The sequence below is a fragment of the Nannospalax galili genome, unplaced genomic scaffold (genome assembly GCF_000622305.1).
Source record: "Nannospalax galili isolate Female #2095 unplaced genomic scaffold, S.galili_v1.0 scaffold485, whole genome shotgun sequence".
NCBI lineage: Eukaryota > Metazoa > Chordata > Mammalia > Rodentia > Spalacidae > Nannospalax > Nannospalax galili.
Window position 1 is genome coordinate 4,160,568 of NW_008354534.1, and position 12,731 is coordinate 4,173,298.

The following is a 12,731-nucleotide window of genomic DNA, read 5'->3' on the forward strand; positions in this document are numbered from 1 at the left end:
ACTGCTAGAGAGGCCATATAGAACTCTTCAGAACTAGAAGGCTACTGAGAGGTGAACCCTCAACAGAGGACTCTCAATGACCCCCTAGACATAGTCGGTTTCAGAAGCAGACCACTGATGACAAACAGAACAGCGTCTATCAGAGGTATTAAACCATGAAGCATGACTAGTTCTTGCTTTGTTTTTCATCTGTCCCTTCCTCTCATTTCTATGGACCCCAAATTGTTATCTACATACAATGGTCCTTCTCTTCTTTCCTCTTCATTATAAATGTTGCATCAGAATCAGATGTGGGCTCACTCCTGTAATCCCAGTACTCTAGAAGCAGAGACAGAAAGAGCACAAGTTTGGGAAAGCCTCGGCTACAATGGGAACCTAGGCCAACATGAGCTAATTAATTATTGGCAAGACCCTATCTCAGAAAAAAATTAAAATGTTAGGTCATAAAATATTCGTTCTTACAATTACCCAAAACAATAGCTACTTCCTCCACATTACTTATTACCAGAAATGTCATCCATCACTACATCCTTGTATTAAAATTCTCTACAATCTGGGGCTGGAGAGATGGCTCAGCAGTTAAGAGCACTGACTGCTCTTGCAGAGAACCCAGGTTCGATTCCCAGCACCCACATGGCGGCTATGAACCATCCTTAACTCCAGTTCCAGGGGAATCTGATGCCCTCTTCTGACCTCCGCGGCATTGCATGACACGGGTGCACTCACATACGCGCAGGCAATACACTCATATACATAAAATAAAAATAAATAATTTTAAAAAATTCTCTACAACCTCATGAAACCAAACTACAAGGGAACTTCAGTCAATGGTACTTCTCCTTATCTCTATGTGAACAAATGACCTAAAAGAATCAATCTATGGTTTTGCTACTATCTCCCTTTGCCAGAAAAATACGACTAATTATTATAATCTACTGTTTAGATCCTAGTTCCACCATCGAATTCAACATGTTTACCAGAGTGGTGGTCTAAATGTTTGCCTCCTGGAGGAGACTTTCAGCTATGGTTAACAAGGTGCTTCAATTCTGACCTGTGTCAGAACCATCTACCTACTATGTTACTTCTGTGTCTAAGAAACCTGATCCTATTTACCTCAAACTAATACTTGGTGCATTTTAGGAATGATATTCCAAGATCTATCCAGAGACTTGTTCTACAAATTGCCAAGGCTAGATGTGAACTCCAAAATGAGGGCAGTCTTGATTATTTGGGTGCTAGTCCAGGAGAAATTGCTGACTCACTCTATGCAAACAATCAGAGCAATTCCCAGTGGTGGTAATCTTACAAATAGAACTGTCTTTGAGAAACCTATAGTTAATTCTGGAAGAAGTTACTAATGATATCACCTCTGCCTTAGATGGAACACAGACTGGTCTCAACTCCTCAGCATAAGGGTGGTCAAGTACATTTCCCTCCACTTCCTGTTGGCTGGTCACGGTGACAGCTCTGCCATTGCTAACACTGCCTGGTGTGCTAGCTGGAGGAAAAACAGACTAAACGCTGTCGAATAAAAGCACTTGGCTTTCTCAAGTTTTTCCTCATAATCTGTGAAATTTGTTCTCTTAGCCTCAGCTAAACAATTGATGTTCCTAGTTCTGCAGCAACTTACAACTTACAAGGACTATCAATTATTACATTTTATCCAGAGTCTTAAATGCTTATGCATAGCTAGTCTCCTATCCATAGCAATGCCATAATAAAAAGTTAAAGGTCTTTCAAGGAATACAGATGAATATAAAAAAGAACAGAACTGGAACAGCGACCCAAGACCTCTGCAACAACCAGCTTCAGCAGTCAGGACTTGGCTAGAAAACTGGCAACTCTTCCCTATTTTTGACCTGCATTCCCAACTCCAGACCAACCAAAGTAAGCCAAATATTCTCCTAAAAGTAACTATAAGACAGACCTCATTTTTAGTTGACCTTGCAGCTTTTCCCACGGAGTCAAGGCGCACACATCTAAAGACTTCCCTTTTGTCACTGTGAAGCTTTCTCCCTCTACATGAAGTGGCCCACTCTCAGAGAGACAGCACATTCCCTCCTGTCTGCCCGGCCTTCCAAAGGCTCAGGAGCAGTTGTTTGTATTAATAAATTTCCCCTTTTGGGGCTGGAGAGATGGCTCAGTGGTTAAGAGCACTGACTGCTCTTGCAGAGGACCCGAGTTCAATTCCCAGTACCCACATGGCAGCCACGAACCATCCTTAACTCCAGTTCCAGGGACGCAATTAATAAGCCTGAGGGCCCGGAGCTTAAGGCTCTGAGAGATATGCTTAAAAGCAGGGGGTTGGATCTGTCAGATCCCGCAGCTCAAAAGGTTTGGGCAGAGGCCATTCATTTGGCTCCCTGGCTACTTGGGCTAATGTTTTTACTGGGGATACATGGGAACGTGTGAAATGTCTAGCTCAACAAAGGGAGGTTCAATTGGGGATTGATCCACTGCTGGAGTTCTACCCTACTATCTCGGCCTTAAAGGCATGCTTTCAGCCTGAGAACCCTAAGCCCTCGGTGCCACCTCCTGACAAGCCTTCAGAAATGGGGATACATGGGAATCATGGGAAGAGTTTGAGGAAGAACGCAGAAATGCAACAGAAATGGAACCAAAAGTGGCCAAAATAACAAGCAGCACCTCAGGCATGCCCTGGCCAGCTTCAGAGCCTCCCGGGACCCATGAAAACAGGACCCATGGATGCCTTTTTCAGAAGGGCGGGGTGGAGCGCACGGGGTCAGGTGTGAAAGCAGCCCACCTGATCCACCTTGAACTAATGAGTGCACAAGTAAGGGGCCCCCGCGAAAGCTGGGCAGGGGACCGCCCCTGGCTGGCGACCGGTGGCAGCCACCAGGTGCATTTAAAAAAATAAATAAATAAATAAATAAATAAATATCCCCTTCCCACAGAGGCAAGTCTGTTGCTCCCTGATGGCTTTTCATCCCACTGCTGCACCAAAGCTTTGCTCAGAATAGGAGCTTTTCAACCTCATCCCAGGGCAGAATGGCAGATGGATCACCAGTGTTCAGAGAAATCATGGATCCCAACACCATATTCTAGCCAGGCATCTCCAGCCAAATGGAACCTCATCAGATCCCCAGGATGACGTCATACCATGACTTGAGAGAGCTGAGGCGGCACTAAGGGCCTCTCTCTGTGCCCCCAGGATGAGTTTACACCAATTTCAGGTCAGGCACAGCTGCTGAGTTCTTCAGATGTCTTATTTATTTTGTACAATAGCCTGATGATACAGGTTCTGTTAATGAACCCATGGTATCGATAAGGAAACTGGAGCTAAGAAAATCACAGACCTTGGATCTTACACCAAACACCAGCCTCTGCCCTGAGAAGGAACTTGTGTGGTTCAGTGGGGCTTCAACAAGATACTCAAAATGAGAGGCAAATAAATATGATGCTTCCAGCATGTAGCAGAGTTGCCTCCCAGGAAAATGAGCTCAAGAACTCGTGTTCTATGCTTTCAAATTCAAAGAACTGTATAAGTTCCAGTCTAAAGCATGGGTCCAAACAAGTAGGGTCCATAATATAAGAACTGTGTAAATTCCTGTCTACCACTTGGGTCCAAACAAGTACAGTCCACAATACACTCACCCCCACCAATAGCAATAAATTTAAATTAAGTTGATTAACATTAGAAAAATGAAATAACCTTGCTAAGCCTAATTATCATCATAATGATGCATCATCTAAAACTAACAAACTCACACCGACCAGATACAACTACCAAATTCTTTACTTCTTTCCTCATTTAACTTAAAATAGATCAGGAAACTGATGCCAAGAAAGTTCAGGAAAGGTCACACAACAGAACAGGAGCTAGAATGCAGCACTGACTTCAAAGCTGAGCCAGTAATACAGCCACAATTCTACATACAACCCATACAGGACAGACCACACATGTTAACAACTCAAGCATAACAGCTAAGTATGAAGAACAGCAATTATATACAAGGGAGAGGAACTTCCTCATTATTTAGGATCTGAAAATTAAATTCTAGTTTATGCTTAGTCAGTTATTAATGCTGTCAGTTCTAGTTAATGTATTGTGCTTTAATAAAAACAGAACATCAGTTCTTACTGTTCAATTAACTGTAGTTTTAAAGTTGACTTGGCATTAGCAATGGTCTCCCAAATTATTTGAAATAAGCAATAATTTCATATAATAGTCTATTTTCATATCAAGCCAACATTTCAACAGCATTTTATAGCCTAATATTTAACTCGTCAATGATCCAATAAAATTACATGAAACTCAGGCTAAAATTAGCAAAAAGTATCTAGAAATCAAACTAATATTTCAAGGTTTTTTAAGAACTAGGTTCAATAATTTGGTACTGGTATACATAGTCAAGTTTTATAAACTACAAAGAGACATATGAAAGTTGTCTAGTTTCTTCAACCTTAGGATGTATAACTTCTTAAATTTGAGTAAAGGATATGAATAATCTCAGATATCAGCATATCATGAGAGCCTCTTTAAGGGGCAAAAGGATTATCTAGGGAGCTTCTGGCGTCCCATCTCTCAGCCTCCACTTCTTCCAAGTTTACACCTAAACTACACAGCAGCACACTGATCAAAAGCAGGAATTGCCCATTTTCTGTTTATTTATAACATGTAACAAATATTTCCATCTTTGCCAGCTCCCAGGAGCGGTTGGGACTACTCAGCTCTGCCATGGCAGCACAAAACCAGCCACAGAAAATGAAGTGAACAGGAGCGGCTAGTGTAAACTTGTTTAATGTTTTGATTTTATTTATTTTAAATTATTTTATGAACTTCATTTGTGTACAAGAATATTTGTACATCATATAATTTCCATGTGCTCTGAAATACTATTCTGTGTGTGTGTGTGTGTGTGTGTGTGTGTGTGTGTCCATTTTAAAATGTAAAATCCATTCTTGCTTACTGGTTTACACAAAACCCTCTCCCCTCTCCCTTCTCCGCTCTCCTCCCTCCCCTTTTCCCCTCCCCTTCCACCTCTCTCTCCTTCATCTCATCTTCAGTTAAGTCCATACTCTGCAAACTTCCCCATCCAGTAAGCACTCATTCCAGGTCCTAAGGAAAGTGTGTGTATCCATTCATTCATCCCCCACCCCAGCCTTAAAGGTGGGTTCCATCATTATCTCCATTCTACAAATGAGAGAATTTAGGCTTAGAGAGGTTAGGCAACTTGCTCAAGATCATGACATGAGTAAGCTAAACAGTCTGACACCACAGTCCCTGTTACTAGTGCTCACTATTCTGTGTGTGTGTGTCCTACTTAAAAGGACTTTTTGTGGGGCAGGAGGCAAGAGAAAACTATAAAAACCAGTCCATAAGTCTTTGAAAAATTGCATGTGAGTGTGCATTCTAGCAGAGCCAAGGCACAATCATCAACACAATAATGAAAATTCCTATCCTCGCACTTGTCTTGATATTCTCAGGTATCTTCTCTTTAACGGTGGACACTGCAAATTTCAACGCAATAATACTTAGCATTGGGTGTGAGACAATGAAGTCTCCAAAAATGTAATGGAGCATTTTTCAGTGTCCAGGAATGTACCTTCACACATACATCTTTCTGGAGTGGATGAGAGGAGCCATTTCTGTATGCTCGTCCTCCGGACTTCCATCAAGGGAAAGGACCCAGGATGTTTCCAGGGTTACCAGGTCACATCTGTCCACAACAAGTGAGGTTTACATGGGATGTAACCTCTCTTTCCGATCACTCTCTCTAGAAGAGACTGCAGCCTCTTCCAGAGATGAAGGGCCAGGAGTGTAGGAGAGGGGCATAAAAAGGGAAAGAGGAAGCAAAGAAAAACGGTGTACAGACCTGGGACAGGGATCTCTGGGGCCAAAGAGGCTTCCAAAACAGCAGGTCTGAAGAACTGAGTATGAAGAGAGGCAAGTAAGTAGCGTTCTAATGTCAAGGGGCCTAGGTTGAGGTTGGACAAACAGGGCAAGTGCAGGAGACCCAGCAGCAGCAAAAACTTGGCACTAGTTAGCAAAGAGGGAAAGATTTTTGTTCAGTCTGTGGCTTTATCCATTCCTTCTAAAAAATACATAGTGAATATCATTTCATGCCACAAATCTAGGCCTTGTAGACACAGCCGTGAACAAAACACACACGGTTCCTGCTGTTGCTATGTTTACAGACTATTAATGGGAGACAATTCATTAATGACAACAGAGAGAGAGGAGCTTACAATAAAGAAAGGCTGAATCTTACAGGTGTGTCAGAGAGAACCAATAAAGGTGCCCTGATCCTCCGATGCGTAGTTGGGATTAGTTCAGCTCAGCCTATTAGGAGGTGTGTTTTCATCTATAAAACTGTGCTGCCACCATCAGAACTTCAGGGTCTTGCTAGTAAATGTTCTATAACCTGTCTCTTTTGTGAGAGAAGGCAGCTTCTTAAAATGGTTTCTAATAGCCTCTGCCCCATGGAGGGCACATCTTTGTATACTTCTTTCCCATTGAACATGGGCTAAATCTAGTGACTTGCTTCTGTTGAGCAATCTATAGCAGGTCATGAAAGTGTGGCTTCTGTCTTGCATTCATCCTCTCTTTCTCATTCACTCTAAGAGATGCTAGCTGCTAGGTTGTTAATTGACCTACAGAGGACCCAAGGAGCTGAAGGTCTCTAGTAAACAGCCCTGGAGGAACTGAGGACCGCACTCAGTCCAAAAACCATCAAAGAACTGAACACTGCCAATAATCTCGTGGACACTCTTGGAAGAAGATCCTCCCCCATCCAAGCCTTCAGAAGACACCACAGCCTTGGCTGGCACATTGGTTATTCGAGTCCTTGACCTACAGGAATCAGGTTTCTGACCCACAAATTATATAAGACAATAAATGTCATTGTTTAAATCTACTAAGTTCAAGATACATTTCTTACATAGCAATCAATAATACAGATAACAAAGTCAGCCAGAAAATAATGAGGCCTAGAATTATAACAATGGCAGCACTAACATTATACATGAAATCGCCCCCTCCTAACAGACTCAGCTGAACTAGTCCCAACTATGTATCAGAAAATCTTATTAGCTCCTCGAAAGCACAATAACAGGGTGAAAGAAGATAGTGTGTCTTTGGCAATGGGTTAAAAGTGGGGTGCAGAGGGGCAGGGGGCAATCTAGTAGAAACTAAATGGCAAAAAGGTGCAATAATAAGTCAAAATAAGCAGGAGGCTGTTTCTATAATATGATTCAAGAGGCAACAGATCAACTGAGCTTTTCTGAGGAGAGATGTGCCTATGAAATGATGGCATTTCAGTGCTCACATAGCATCCCACATTCCCCACCAAATCCCTTAACATCCTGAGTATAAGTGAACTTCTCACTGTCCAATTTCTCTTAGAGAACTGTACCAATGTCAATTTCAGTTACTGTATCTTCATTTTCTGGTATAATGCCTTCACACAGTATGAGAGAGATAAGCCATTGTATAAGCTACTAATCCATCTCAGTTCTATAAGAAATATGCACAGAAAATGAAACAAAAAGGAGCACATGAAAACAATCGGCGAACACTATTAGCTGGACTACTACGATCCTTTATATTTCTTTGCTGTATTTATCTGCACACAGACTTGTCTGCACAATGTCTACAATGTAAAGAAAGGAATACCCAAGACCACACACACCAAGACAGATCTTTTAGGGCCTACATGGTTTGTTTTTATAAGTTTGTAATTTTAAAATTTTTTTTAATATTTTATTTATTATTTTTATCCGTATGAGTATATTGCCTGATGTATATAAGTGTACCCATGTCATGCACTGTCCGCAGAGGTCAGAAGAGGATGTCAGATCCCCTGGAACTGGTATTACAGATGGTTGTTAGCTGCCATGTGGGTATTGAGAACTGAACCCAGGTCCTCTCCAAGAGCAGTCAGTATTCTTAACTGCTGAGCCATCTCTCCAGCCTCACAATTTTATAATCTTGAGATGGCTGACATAAGCTTCCAAGTTTAGTCTTATTTATAATAGATGTTATCTCACTTATTAATTTATAAATTTGGCAACTGAATTCTGAAGCACCATGTAGAAACTCTGAAATACAAATTAAGAGATCAACACCTGCGGAGCAACATTATGCAAACAGTCACAATTGACTTCTATCTGTAAATAAAATTAATCACTTCACACATTAGGTCTCAAAAAAAGGCATCAAGTGGAAGAAAATATTGTATTAAAAAGAACCACATGAGGCTCTTTTCATTTGTGCAGTACCATTAGCTCCGGTCTGTAGAACATATTGGAGCATCCAAGCAACAACAATGCCGCCTCAAATGCAATCAACTGAACAGAGGCGATTTTGCAAGTATGAGAGAGAGCTTCATATTTTTATTGAGTCACTGGACTCAAAGAACAACCCTATCAAGAAGCTATTCAATACCTTCCATTTTAGAAACAAAGGCAGCCGCCTGAAATGAATTTTCCAGAGTTAACTCTAGATTTACACAGAGAAACAGTATTTCCCCCATAAAAGTTCAAGTTCCAAAGAGAGCTCAAAGTCACCCACATGTCCTCAGTTTAGAAGGTCACTGTAATGGTTAAACTTGTCAACTTGGTGGACTATGGGATCATTAGGCAACACTCCTCTGAGCATGTCTGAAAGGGTGTTTTCAGAGAGGTTTAACTGAGGAGGGAAGGTCCACTCCTAATGCAAGGAGCACCGCACCGTGTCATGGGCGCGGGGGCCCAGGCTGAATAAAAAGGAGAAAGTGAGCGGAGCAGCAGCCTGCAACTTACCGCTTCCTCACTCATCCTCTCACCACCAGAGCTAGGGCAGCTTCTCCTGTATAGTAGACTTGACCCTCAGCTGTAAGTCACAATAAACCTTCCTTAAGTTACTTTTGTCAGATGTATTGTCACAGCAATGGAAAAAAGTATCTAATAGAGTCAACAAAAAAGCCAGATATATTGGGCTCAGAGACTTACTCCTACCCTGCCTTGTCATGAGTGTGTCAGAAACCATTCAGGGATACTGATGTGGGAGATGTGCCGCCATTCAAGGAGTCTGCCTCTTAGATTAGCCTTGCACAGTGTGATATAAATATAATTCAGGTCACACATGTAACCACAGGCTCTAGCAGCCACATTTAAAGACCACTAAAAACAATAGGTTAAAATTAATTTTAATAATATATTTTATTTAATCCAATATATCAAAAATAATGTCACCTCAAGATAAAATCAGTACTGAAAATTACTGAGACACTAGAATCTTTTTGTTTTGCCAAGTCTTTTAAATGTGGATGACCCAGTTAAGCACATCCCAATTCGGATATCCCACGGTCCAAAGCTTAGTAGCCACATGTAGCTTGTGGCTGTAGTAGTCAGCAGTACTGAAAAGACCTGTGTTATTGATTACTAATCAAGGTAACTCATCTCTCATGGATTTAAATCCAAGCCCAGCTAATGGTTTTTTTACAAAAGGAAAGTGCCTCAGTGCAACCTCTGTTTAGTCAGGAAATGACATGCATTGAGCACCTTCTTGGTGCCAGCACTGTGCCAGGAGTTTTCCATAGCTCGTTTCTTTTAATGCTCACAACAGCTCTGTGAGAAGGTACATGACTAGTCTCCATTTCACAAACAAGAAAACTGAGGCACAGAAAATAAATTGAGTTGCTTAATGTCACATGTCAAGAATGTAGCACTGTTTGGGTTTCATTCCCAACACTGACTCTAGAAGTACACTAATTCGATAATAGAGAAAAAATTTGACGTACAAGAAATAGATGGTCAAGCAATCTTAGTCTGATATAAAGATATACATGAAGAAAAAAATAAATACATATATATATATTTGAAATACTGGACAGAAATCTAAGATTGAGGTACAGAGATAAACTCACCTACAAGGCAGGAAGAGAAGGGGAAGAGGGTAGGGTACACATTCAAAAGGAAAACCAGAACTAGCGATGAGTTCGACAGTTCTATATCAGCAGTTGATGGTGAGAATCATGCTGAAGGTGATGATGAGGAAAACTAATGTATCTTTGGTGTTTGGTTTGGGCCATGTGTTCCCCAAGGGTCCTGGTTCCTCCAAGAGGCGGGGCCTGCTGTGGAGAGTTGACTATGGAGAGTTAGCCAAGGAAGGAGGGGCTTATGGCTTCATCTTCTGGGAGGGGAGCCCAGAGCCAAGAGGAATACAGGGCGTCGGGCGTGGGCGGACTTACGGGGAACACGTGGCTGGACGTGGAGAAGAGATGGCCAGAGTCTCACCCGCATTGCCAGCAGTGGTATTTACAGAACTGCGGTGAGACGGCTGGCCCCTGAGGCATGGGCGAAAGCTAGCAGTGACTATGGGCATGCCACCGGTGTGATCGGGTATGGCGGGATCAGAACGGAGCTGAGCACTGAGCTAGGCATTGGGTGTTCATTTCTTTGTAAGTCACCCCCCACGATAATAATAAATGTACATAAAGATATGTTATATGGTTTGCCTGATAGCACAAGAGACCCAGAGAGAACTCTGGCAACAGACCACATATGTGCTAAGTTCAAATTCCACACTATTAGCATCTGTGGTCAAATAATGGTTATGGAAGCTGTCCTGGGCATTGTAGGGTGTTCATCACCCAATAAATGACAACACCCTCTACCCCCAACAAGCACAGCAATATAAGTAGCTCCAGAGGGCTAGGACTGTAGCTCAGTGGAAGAGTGCTTGCCCAGCATACATGAGGCCCTGGGTTAAATGTCTCCATGGATGGCAAAATTGTCTCTAGTTGAGAACCCCTATATTGAGCGTTTCACAAACATTGTTCACAACAGTCTGACAGAACAGCATTAAAATTGTCTTTGCAAGGTAAGAAACCCAAAAGTCTAGGAATCTGTGGGCTTTCCCACTTAACTATAGCACTCCTCTCTAGTTGACCTCCCTCAACAGCTACCCTTTCCTTCCCTTTTCTGCCTGGATTCTTTTAGCTCAAATCCATGTTTTCATGGCTAATTACCTTTTAGAAAATAGGCAGGGTATGAGTGAACAAGTAAAAGCTTATAGCCTGAATATGAGCTTATGGAGAACAAGACCTCAGGCCCTCAAAGCAGACATCCAACTGACTGAAATTAAAAGCCACAAATACGTTTTATAAGGAATTAAGCTATCAATATATCAACTTTGATATAAAATGGGAGGTGACTAAAAATATAAATCTCACAAATAAAGCAAAAGTTCCAACTGCTACAAGTTATTGATTTGATCTTGAAATATTAAACACATGGGAAACAGAAGCTTATTATTATGCCCTATTTTAGTAGGTGAAAATTACTTATGATCTCCCTGTTAAACAATTCAAAATTATCTTAAATGATAACTGACAACAAAACTAGGCCAATTTACACCTACAATCCCTCTGAAACCACCTAGGAACTGGGACAGCCACAGAAGAAAAGAAAACCCCTGTGTGTGTGTCTTTTCTTTTCTCACCCATCAGTCCCCAAGGCCAAAACCAGAGAATGTAAGTTTAACTAAACACAGCTGATGAATCAGGAAGCACATTTCAAACACTGAACATTGTACAGTGACTGATTTGACAATGTCAAGCTTATAGTAAGCCAATATTCTAATGAGCACATGCAGAGTGTTTTCAGAGGAAACTGAGGAGTATGTTTGTTACCTCATGGTCAATATTTTTTAAAGTATTGTGTGATTTGTTTAATGCCTTTATTCCATCCCAGTAGGAAAAGGAGCATTTGTGTTCAGACCAATTTATTGTTTTTAAAAATGTATGGGCCAAGCATGGGTTTGGATTTATGGCAGGCTTGTCACCCTGGGCCTCTCATAGTGTCCCATGCTAGAGCAAACTGTGCCTCTGAACCATTGCCTGGCCTCTGCCTGTAGGCTGCCGGCACTGAAGCGGGTCACACAGTGGGAAAAAAAAAAAATGTATGGGCCTTTGCAGAAAACATTAAGAAGTAGATGATTCTTAGTGTGGAGATGGAAGGGAGGGAGGGACAGCAGGGCAGAGGGAGGAAAATGTGTTAGTTAATTTTCTCATTGCTGTGACAAAAATACCTGAGAAAAAGCCCTTAAGGAAGGGCTTATTTTGGACCAGCTTAAGTCCACCATGCTGGGGAATGTGTGGTAAAAAGACTGGCTCTAGCTGTGGGGCCAGCAGCCTGAGGCTGCTGATCACAGTGCTTCCCCAGTAGGAAAACAGAGACACAAATGCTGATGCTGTTCACTTTCTCCTTTTTTAAAAATACTCAGTCTAGGACCCCAGCTTATGGAATGGAACCACCAACCATCAGGGTGGGTCTTTCCTCCTCTGTTACACCTAGCTGGAAACACCTTCAAAGACACACACACAGGCATGTCTCCTAGGTGGTTCCAAATCCAGTGACGTTGACAGTGAGGATTAACAAGAAGACATGAGAAGAGGATGTGGGGAGATGAAAGGGAGGGTGGGAAGCTATGTAGCTCAGAAGGATCGTAGATGCTCCCCAGCCCTAAGAGCCTTGAGCTCAGCTTCTGCACCAACTCTGACTGCCATCCTTCTGCAGTGTGAATGTTGGTGCCCTCAAAATTCTTACACTGAAAACCTAATCACCAATGTGATTAGGAGGTAGAACTTAGGGAAATGAGTTAGATCAAGAACTCAGAGCTGTGACAAATGGGATTAGTTTACTACTGTAAAAAATGTGATTAGTCACTACTAAAGAGGGGCTAGAGAGATGCCTACTCCACTCACCCTGTGAGGACACAGAATGAA

At 42.0% G+C, this 12,731-nt stretch overlaps 1 protein-coding gene and 1 non-coding gene across 18 annotated transcripts in view; one reads left to right on the forward strand and one right to left on the reverse strand.

The window, feature by feature from the left end:
- Positions 1–12,731, reverse strand: part of Erc2 (ELKS/RAB6-interacting/CAST family member 2) — a 1,070,830-nt gene that overhangs the window by 946,716 nt on the left and 111,383 nt on the right. The gene's annotated exons all lie outside the window — the stretch shown is intronic.
- On the forward strand, positions 11,757–11,890 carry LOC115067483. The gene has a single exon (XR_003846896.1). It is a non-coding gene; the product is annotated as a small nucleolar RNA SNORA42/SNORA80 family (small nucleolar RNA).